This window comes from Tupaia chinensis, unplaced genomic scaffold (genome assembly GCF_000334495.1).
Source record: "Tupaia chinensis unplaced genomic scaffold, TupChi_1.0 Scaffold000165_2, whole genome shotgun sequence".
Classification (NCBI taxonomy): domain Eukaryota; kingdom Metazoa; phylum Chordata; class Mammalia; order Scandentia; family Tupaiidae; genus Tupaia; species Tupaia belangeri.
Genome location: NW_006159640.1, coordinates 1892179 through 1901381, shown reverse-complemented (window position 1 = coordinate 1901381; position 9203 = coordinate 1892179). Strand labels below are relative to the sequence as shown.

The following is a 9203-nucleotide window of genomic DNA, read 5'->3' as shown; positions in this document are numbered from 1 at the left end:
GAGAAAACTACTTGTCCAGTGTAATCACCTTTGAGCTAGTATAAACTCAAGCTTTGCTGCAAGTTATTAGTCCCTGACACACCAAAAGAGAAAAAAATGTTGAAAGAAACTAAGAAAACAGTCATTTGAGATTGTAATCTAAGGTTCATTTGAGCATGTTTGAAATTTAAAAATAAGAATGGTAGATTCATTTCTATTTACATCCATGCAACATCTTGCACGGAGTGATATTGTAATCCTGATATGGCCTAGGTAAGCCCACATTTCCAAAACAGCCCCAGAATGGGTTTCAGCGCCAACCCGATCCACAGAAATACTGGTTTAAAGCCCTCTCGTAAGAAATCCAGCCACCAGGTTTTTATTAATCTTACTCTGTAAATCCCGGATTGCCCAAAACATCTCTTGGAAGTGGAAAGTTGGTAAGCCCTGGAGCAGATAAATGTCTTTCTTGTAATCTGAACAGTCATATGAACGTTTCCTACAAACCTCCAGCCTATTCCCTTTTAAAGGTAGAGAAAGGTGGATCTAGAGAAGAAACTCATTAACAAGCCACAGAGCTCTTACTGATTGTGGTACAGACAGAATGGGAAAAGAGCTTGCCCTCCTTCGAGCATAAAGACTGGCAGAGGAGACAAACGGATGAGTATATGTACAACAAGGACTGGCATCAGTACTGCAGAGAAGTGTATCGGACATGTGTTATCTGGGTGGCAGAAGATCCCTGGGGAAGTGGTGACTAAGCAGAAGGGATCTTAAGAATGAAGAGGGATTAACTAGGCCAAGCAAGTCACATGGGAGCTGGGTGAATGACCAGCCCAAAGAGAAAGTGAAGAGGCCTGGACTATGGGCAGTGGCAAAGAGAATGCTCTGTACTTACTCACACCCTTCCCCCCACATGCCATCAAACTAATTTAAAATGTTGCTACCACCATTCTAATTATCTTTAAACATTTTTTTGTGCAGTGTGCTAGCCTAGGCATTGCAAATACCTTATTATTTTATTAGTAACTGCTAAAATTTGTGCTTCATCCTTATTTGTTTACTTTCTGGTAGAAATGCTTATTAACAACAACAAAAAATCTTCCAAATGTGTAACAAAGAGCAAGAAGTGTTTCCTGACAGATTAGACTTTAAATTTAACACTTTCCTCTTTAGAGTCATTGTCAGAGAAGTCAGTGACCATTGAAATAACATTCAAAATGCTCCCATTCAGCTCTTCCTCATGTTGCTATATGGGATTAAAATATTAATAGCGAAAATACCAAAACTCAGACCTGCAATGGGAGGCGCCTGGGATCTTGGCCCATTGTAGATTAGATCACTCATTAAGAATGTTAAGAGGATTAAGCAATTATTTCTTATTTCTGCCCAATCAGCTCTGGCCAAGGTTATGCTATTTTAGGAGAGGGAGGGAGGGATTCAGGTGGGGAGAGGTGGTGAGGTGGGATTTTGATCTGGGGTTTCCCAAGACACCTGAACCAAGATGAGACCCATACCTCTGAGTACGACCTTCCCATTCTGGAGATGACAAAACCGCCCCAAAACTTACTGGGGCTGGAGCCAGTGAAGCCCAGACCTGGGAAGCAAACTTAGATTTAGTGGTCCAAGCAGAACCTGGCCACTCCTGGCTTTTCTGCTGCCGTGCAGTGGATGTCTGCTCCTTCAGGCTGCATGGAAGGCTGGCCTTAGCCTCCTGTATGGACAGTGAGAGCAGCAGGAAGGGCGCCAAAAAACCCGCTTCCTGCCCTTGCGAAATTCTGTGATTTTGTAAAGTAGATGACTTGTATTCACAGGCTCTCAGCTGGAGGAAATTTGCCTCCAAATGAACATGCCTCAAGTCTCACCCATCTGATTTAAATGAAATTTTGAATTGTGGACTTTTTTTTTGTTTGTTTTTTGGAGAGATTTTCACTGTAGGGCGCGTGCGCTCGCCAGACAGACAGAGAGACATAGAGACAGAAAGCGAGAAATCACCCCCCAGGGGGGATGGTCACGCCGCAATCCCTTCTCCTCCATTCTCCTCTGGGGATCTTGGGCACGCACGCACACGCGCCCGGCGTGAGTTTTAAGCCACCGGGTCCGGGACATGAACCGCGGCCGACTACGTGGGAGTCCAGCGACATAGCCATTACGCTAACTGCTGGTTCCCTGAATTGTGGACTTTTGAGCTGATGTTCCCAAGGAGTTAAGTCTTTGGGACTAACAGATAGAAATGAACATATTTTGCCAGAAAGACATGAGTTTTGAGGGGCTACGGGTGAATGCTATGGCTTGAATATCTCCTATACTCATAATGAAATTTTTTAAATTAAAAAATTTTATATAAATTTTTTGCACTTAATTGTGGCATATCTGTGGAGTACAATACAAATTTTCAAAGCATTCAGTGTGATAAATCAATGAAATTATATAACTTTCCAAAAGATCACTGTTTGATATATACTATTAAATTTTGCTCTATTCGTTTTTGGGGATATAAGATTAGCAACATCCTTTATCCTTGCTCTGCTGTGATATCATTCAATAATGCCTTTACCTCATCTACATGACAATGACATTTCAACCTGAATACAGGAACACCATTGTGATTGAGTTAAGCAGTGGAACCTCTATGGGGGTGAATAGATCAGGAGTGTTTATTACCTCGAAATTAGATCACATGATTAGGTTAGGCTGGAACAGTAGGTCCTGTGATTAGATTAGCTGCCCAGGAATTAATCACTGGAGTTTGTTTTCAGAGACTTGCTTAGTTATAAAAGCAACCCTCTCCCCCATGCACTCTCTTGCCTTCACAACCCGCTGATAAAGCAGAAGTGAGGACCTTTCAGATCCTAGTGAAGTATACTTGGACTTCCCAGCCTCTGGAATCGTAAGCCAACCTACCACCTTTCTCTCATAAATTCCCCATTAGCAACAGAAAATGGCCTAAGACATTAGCTATGTAGATTGAAAGAAGTCAGGAGAGATCCCCTCTTAAGTTGAAAGGTGTAATGCCATTCATTTTATTATCCACTGGAGGTTTTCATAAACTCACCAACTCAGTAAAAGGAGTTGGACTCTTTTAATCTTTAGGGGCACTATTTGAACCACCATAACAAACTTATTTGTACAAATCTCTACCCTGCCATTCAGCAAAAGGACCTATCGATTCTCAGATAATGATGGTCATTGCTTTGACCACCTTTGAAATAATGTTTAGAGTGACATGTTTAAAAGTTGTTTTAGTCTTCTAGCAGGACGTTACTATGATCTGAATTTTTGTCTTCCAGCTTATTTTGAAAATGAAGGGGAGATCTCTAACACGACAGTGTCTACAGAGGAAGACTCATTTTGTACACACAGTATTGTACGTATTGCCTTCTCATAACTGAGGAAGATGAACCCAGTGAATTTTTTCAGCGGCCAGCAGCCCAATGCTTTTCCAGTGTCTTTTAGTAGTTTTGCAGAAACATTTCCAGCCAAGTCATCATTTCAATTTGGTCAGCTTTCTTCTGCACTAAACTATCCATTACCTGGGAAGAGTTCAGGGGTTTCCGAAGTACCACTGATGGTGAGACAAGTTAACACCTGGGGAATGCACCCCTTCAGACCTCTCCACTCAGCCAGCCAGCAATGAGAGTTGCAGTTAGTGGCCTCTGGAATAAGAGGTTTGCAAGCAGGAAGGCAAGTCTAAAGGCCGGCCAGTTGGAGGGAAACCCTTTTGTCTCCAGCTCCAAGGGTCTCCAGCTGTGTGCGCACTCCCTCAGTACTCTGATAGGAGCCGTGGCCAAGTCATCCGAGGAAAAGTACCGTCTGCTCGACCAGAGAGATTTGGTCTTGTGACACACTCAAGTACAAAGAACCAATCTGGGCAGAGAGAGGAATTTTGTTGGGACGTGCCAGGATATGTGTCCTGAGAAGGAGCGGTATCTACGCAAAGTCCAGGGCCAGCTGAGTGTGTTTGAAGTGGTCCCTGGGACTGACTGGGTGGACCATGCGGTGGCGGTGAAGAAATACAGCCGGTCAGCGGCTGATCAGGAGGAGCCTCTGCCGCATGAGCTGCGGCCTTCTGCAGTGCTCAGCAAGACCATGGATTATCTGGTGACCTGGATCATGGACCAGAAGGGGTACAGCCTGAGGGATTGGTACGACTTTGTGTGGAACTGCACACGGGGCGTAAGGAAGGATATTACCCAACAAAACCTCTGTGAACCCCGGACCGTGTCCCTGATGGAGAAGTGCACCCGATTTCACATCCACTGCACCCACTTCATGTCGGAGGAGCCCGAGTCCTCTTTCGATGCCAGGATCAACAATGAGAACATGACCAAGTGTCTGTAGAGTCTGAGGAGGATGTACCAGGAGCTGAGACACAAGGACATCTTCTGTGCCAATAGGCAGAGCTGCAAGGCTACCAGCCCCGCTCAATCTGCGCAAGGGAGACATCCTGAGAGAAGTCCAGCACTGGCATCCTACTGTCAGAAACTCCTCCGAGGTGAGATTTGCTCTTCAGGCTTTTGCTGCATTGAATAGCAACAATTTCATGAGATTTTTCAAACTAGTCTGATAAGCTGCTTACTTGAATGCTTGCCTTCTGCACGGCTACTTTAATGAGATCCGCAGGCAAGCTCTCCGAGCGCTCAACGTGGTACACACCATGAGCTGACAGCAGTCCGCCCTCAGTCTGCTGAACTGGGTCGATGCACCTGCTGCTGTTCAGAGATCCGGGAGAGGCCATGGGCTTCTTCAATGAACACGGTCTCACGGTCTCTGGTGGTTGGCTGGAACTAAACTGGTCTGCACACTGGCATCCTACTGTCAGAACTCCTCCGAGGTGAGATTTGCTCTTCAGGCTTTTGCTGCATTGAATAGCAACAATTTCATGAGATTTTTCAAACTAGTCTGATAAGCTGCTTACTTGAATGCTTGCCTTCTGCACGGCTACTTTAATGAGATCCGCAGGCAAGCTCTCCGAGCGCTCAACGTGGTACACACCATGAGCTGACAGCAGTCCGCCCTCAGTCTGCTGAACTGGGTCGATGCACCTGCTGCTGTTCAGAGATCCGGGAGAGGCCATGGGCTTCTTCAATGAACACGGTCTCACGGTCTCTGGTGGTTGGCTGGAACTAAACTGGTCTGCATTGCTGGAACCAAAGGGAGTGGCCCAGGTCCGGAAGTCGGTGTTCATTACTCAGAAGCTGACTGCATCGATTGGGGAAATCGTGACTGGAGGGCCACTGCCCCCAACTCCTGCTCACAGGCCGGTGTGCAGCTTCAACTTCCAGGACAAGTACATTGGGGAGTGCCAGGCTGACAAACCACCTCCCAGCACTCAGACACCTAGCTGGGATGAGACCACGGGTGGGAGAGGAGAATGTGCAGTAGAAACCGGTGACCCTAGGCTGAGTTTCCTCCTGCAGCCTTTGTCTGGCCCTGCTTCCTCATCTGGGCCTCGGGTTCTCACGCTGAGCCTGCTGGTGACACCCAGTCCCTTCCAGTCCTCCACCCAGCAGGAGCTGCTTCCTCCAGAGCCACGGTGCCTGGACTCTGACAATGCCCACCTGGCACAGCAGGCTCCTGGGTGGGACTGAGCAAGCGGGTTCTGCCGGTGCACCCCAATCTGCTGCCACAGGGCTGGGAGTCTGCAGTTCTGCTACGGAGGATCTGTTAACAGCTGCAACCACAGGCATTTTGAAGACCATTGCTGCTGAAAAAGTGACTCAGGGAAAACAAAGGAGGAAAGGCAGCAGGAAGAGGAAAGGCTGAAACGAGAGAAGCAATTGGAGTTATCTCAGCAGAGCTAGGGCCTGGCTGCTGTGCTGATGGAACTTGTGGTGACAGAGTGCATGCGAGAAACCTGCTCCCAGGAGCTGAAGGATGCAGACGAAACAGACCAGAGGGTTCGCCTGGCCCGTGGCTGTGAGGACGTCTGTGCCCACCTCGTAGACTTGTTTCTGTGAGAGGAAATGTTCCAGATAGCAGAGGAGACTGTCCGAAAATGCCAGTGGCTCTGCAAGTAAGTTCGTGTGGAAGTAGAAGGAAGCTGTCATAGCCCGGAAGAAACTGAGGTGCCAGATGTGGGCCTTCCCTGCAGCACCCTGTTGTGCAGCTGCCAATGACCAGCTGAGGGCGCTGGTGCCCAGTGCAGAGTGGCCCATTACTGAGCAGAACCTGGTCAGGGGCCTCCTGGACCTGGACCATGCAGGGAAAATAGGCATCTCCTGCACCAGGTTATGGCAGCTCAGAAACAGGACTGCTCAGCAGATGAAACTACAGCATTTCCGCCAGCAGCTGCTAAGCAATGTGGCCTGGGCACCTCTGGACCTGCCATCCCTGGTGGCCCAGCACTTTCCTGGGAAGCCAGAACATGCGTTTTGGAAGCTGGTGTTGGTATTGCCCAGTGGAGAAAGGCAGTCTCCAGAGGGTTCTGGGGATTTTCTAGCAAATTGGTTACAAGTGAAGTTCATGGGAGATGGCTCGGTAGAAGACACGTACATCAATGCTGGTGGGATTCAGACACTTGTGCTTCTTAACGGACTCGGCAGTAAAAGACATCGGACAGTTTCTGTTAACGTGTGTGTAAAGGTGGTCTGGGGGTACCCTCACTGAGGGTGCCTTCAATGCTCTGGAGACACAGCAGGACCTCCTGGGAGCCAGTGGGCTCATGCTGCTGCTTCCTCCCAATGTGAAGGGCAAGGAATTGGCAGAGGAGGATGGGTACTGGCTGCCAGTCAAGCTGCAGTTCACACAGCTCCTTCAGGCCAAGCCCCCCAGCCTGCACTTCCACTGTTGGTTCTTGTTCCCAACTCAGAAGATGACACCATGGAGAAAAGAATGAAGGATGACCTGAGGCTACAGGACTTGGTTTTGGAAAAACTGATTTCAGAATTCACTATTATTAAGATTCCTGATTCTGTTACTGACCTTTGTTGCCAGACCCTCACTCAGTACACTGAGGACGGAGTTAACCATGAGTTTTGGCGCCGGTTCTCCCATGACCAAAGAGAGTGGCTATTGGGTGGCCAGGCCTCACAGCAGCCTGACACCATCATTGAGCTATTCGACAGTGTGCTGGAATTCCTGGCCTCTGTGGTGTCCTCTGGGCAGTCGTGTGACCTGTCTTGGCATGCCACAAAGTTTGCAGAGATTGGGGGCAAGCGACTGCTTCCTCACCTGTATTGGAACACTCCAGAGTAACTGGCCTGGCTAAAGCAGGCTATGCTAGGGTTCCAGCTTCCTGAGATGGATCTTCCTCCCCCAGGAAATCCTTGGTTCACTGTATGCTTTATGGTGGTCCAGTATGCCTCCCAGCTCCCCAGCTCCCCACAGACACAGCCTGTCCTACAGTCTCAGGTGGAGAACCTTCTCCACAGAACATATTGCAAATGGAAGAGCAAAAGACCCTCCCCACGCCATGGGACAGGGCCCTCTGTCTCTGAGATCCCATGGGATGACTTCATTGCTTTGTGCATCAACCATAGGCTGAGAGACTGGACACCCCCTAGACTTCCTTTCACATCAGAGGCACTGAGTGAAGATGGTGAAATGTTTATTTTTTTAAAAAACATCCATTTGAAAAATTATAATGTTCCTTTGCTGTGGAAGCCAGCCAGATTGAAGACACAGAAGGAGCTATGGCTCTGTCAGAAACATTTGGAGATCAAGTCTTTTGATTCTCCAAGTAATGTGCCCACTCCATTGCCTCACACACTCCACTATAAAAGGAAAAGGAGCAGTGAGCGCAGCAGAGAGGGGAGGACTCCAGGAGAGGAGGATTGGAGGCAAGCAGCTTCTGCAACAGACATCCTGGCCCAGTGTCTGTCAAGAACTCTTTTGCTAGAAAAAAAGGAGAATAAGAGGTTTAAAGGTCAACTCCAGCAGTGGTTGTCCGAAGGCAATTCAGGAGCATTTATAGAGTCAACCACCCTTCCCCTCTATCTTCCTCAGACATTGCAGTCCCAGACTGTGCAATCTGTGATGAAAACATCTACAATTACAGGCCCACAGAATGAAAGGGCAGGAGAGCACTTGCAGCCAGAGATAACAGGCATGTCTCTGGCTGAAAGGGTGAAGCACCTGGAAAGGCTAATCCAGAGCTCAAAGGAAGAAGAAGTGGCCTGTGAGCACCATCTCTCGGCCCTCCTGGACATGGTGAATATGTGAGCAGCCGCAAGATTTTCTGCTTTTGTTCAAAAGCATGTTTGTTATGGTTTCTGAGATAGGGACCAGCAGATGGCATAATGGTTACATCGCTGGACTCCACATGGCCTACCATGGTTTGAGTCCCAGACTCGGTGGCTTAAAACCCACACTTGGCATATATCATTGCATGCCTGCCCAAAATCCAAAGAGGAGACAGGAGGAGGAGGTGGTATTACAACATGGCAATTCCCCTTGGGGAGTGATTTCTTTCTATCTGTCTCTTTGGTGAGTGCACATGCTCTGTAGCAAAAATCTCTCAAAAAAAATTCAGAAAAAAAGAAAAAAGAAAAAAAACACTCTGGGATAATTAGATAACCCATCCTTGAGCTTTCATTCCATTTTAGCTTATTAAGACATTACCTTTTGGGACTAGCAGGTGGCATGGCGATTAAGGCACTGGACTCCCATGTGGTCAGCCATGGTTCAAGTCTTTCAAGTCTTGGACCTGGTGGCTTGAAACATATGCTGGATGGGTGGGTGCACTTGGCAAAAATCCCAAAAGAATGGAGAAGAGTGGATTGTGGCATGATCATCCCCTCAGTGGGGGTGGGGCTGTGGGGTGGGGGTGTGTGATTTCTCACTTTCACTCTCTCTACAGCAAATGCATGCACCCTGTAGCAAAAAATCTCTAAAGAAAAAAACAAGACATTATCTTTCTGGGGCAAGCCCATGGCATGGTGCTTAAGGCTGCTGGGTCCCACATTGCCAATTCTGATGTTTGAATTCCAGATCCAGTAGCTTAAAAACACGCCAAGAAATCATGTGGCATGCCCCAAATGCAGAGAGGTAGAGAGGAGAATGAAGGACAGGGGGCCGTGTTGAGTGCTTTCTCACTCCCCAGTTCTCCATCTCTCTGGCAAGTGCATACTCCCTATAGGAAAAAAATATCTTTGAGGCAGGGAATATTGAGTTCCTGTTTAACCTTATGTAGTGAAATCAGCAGTCTAAGGTCAGAGCAAGGTTGTCTGAGAAGTACTGTTTTGCCTTTTTTTTTTTTTTTTTACATCAATCTATTGTGTTTT

General features: G+C 47.6%; 1 pseudogene; it reads left to right on the top strand.

Annotated features, from left to right (window-relative positions):
- Positions 1 to 282: 282 nt before the first annotated feature.
- LOC102491542 (germinal-center associated nuclear protein-like) lies at positions 283 to 8142 on the top strand (annotated as a pseudogene).
- Positions 8143 to 9203: the final 1061 nt, after the last annotated feature.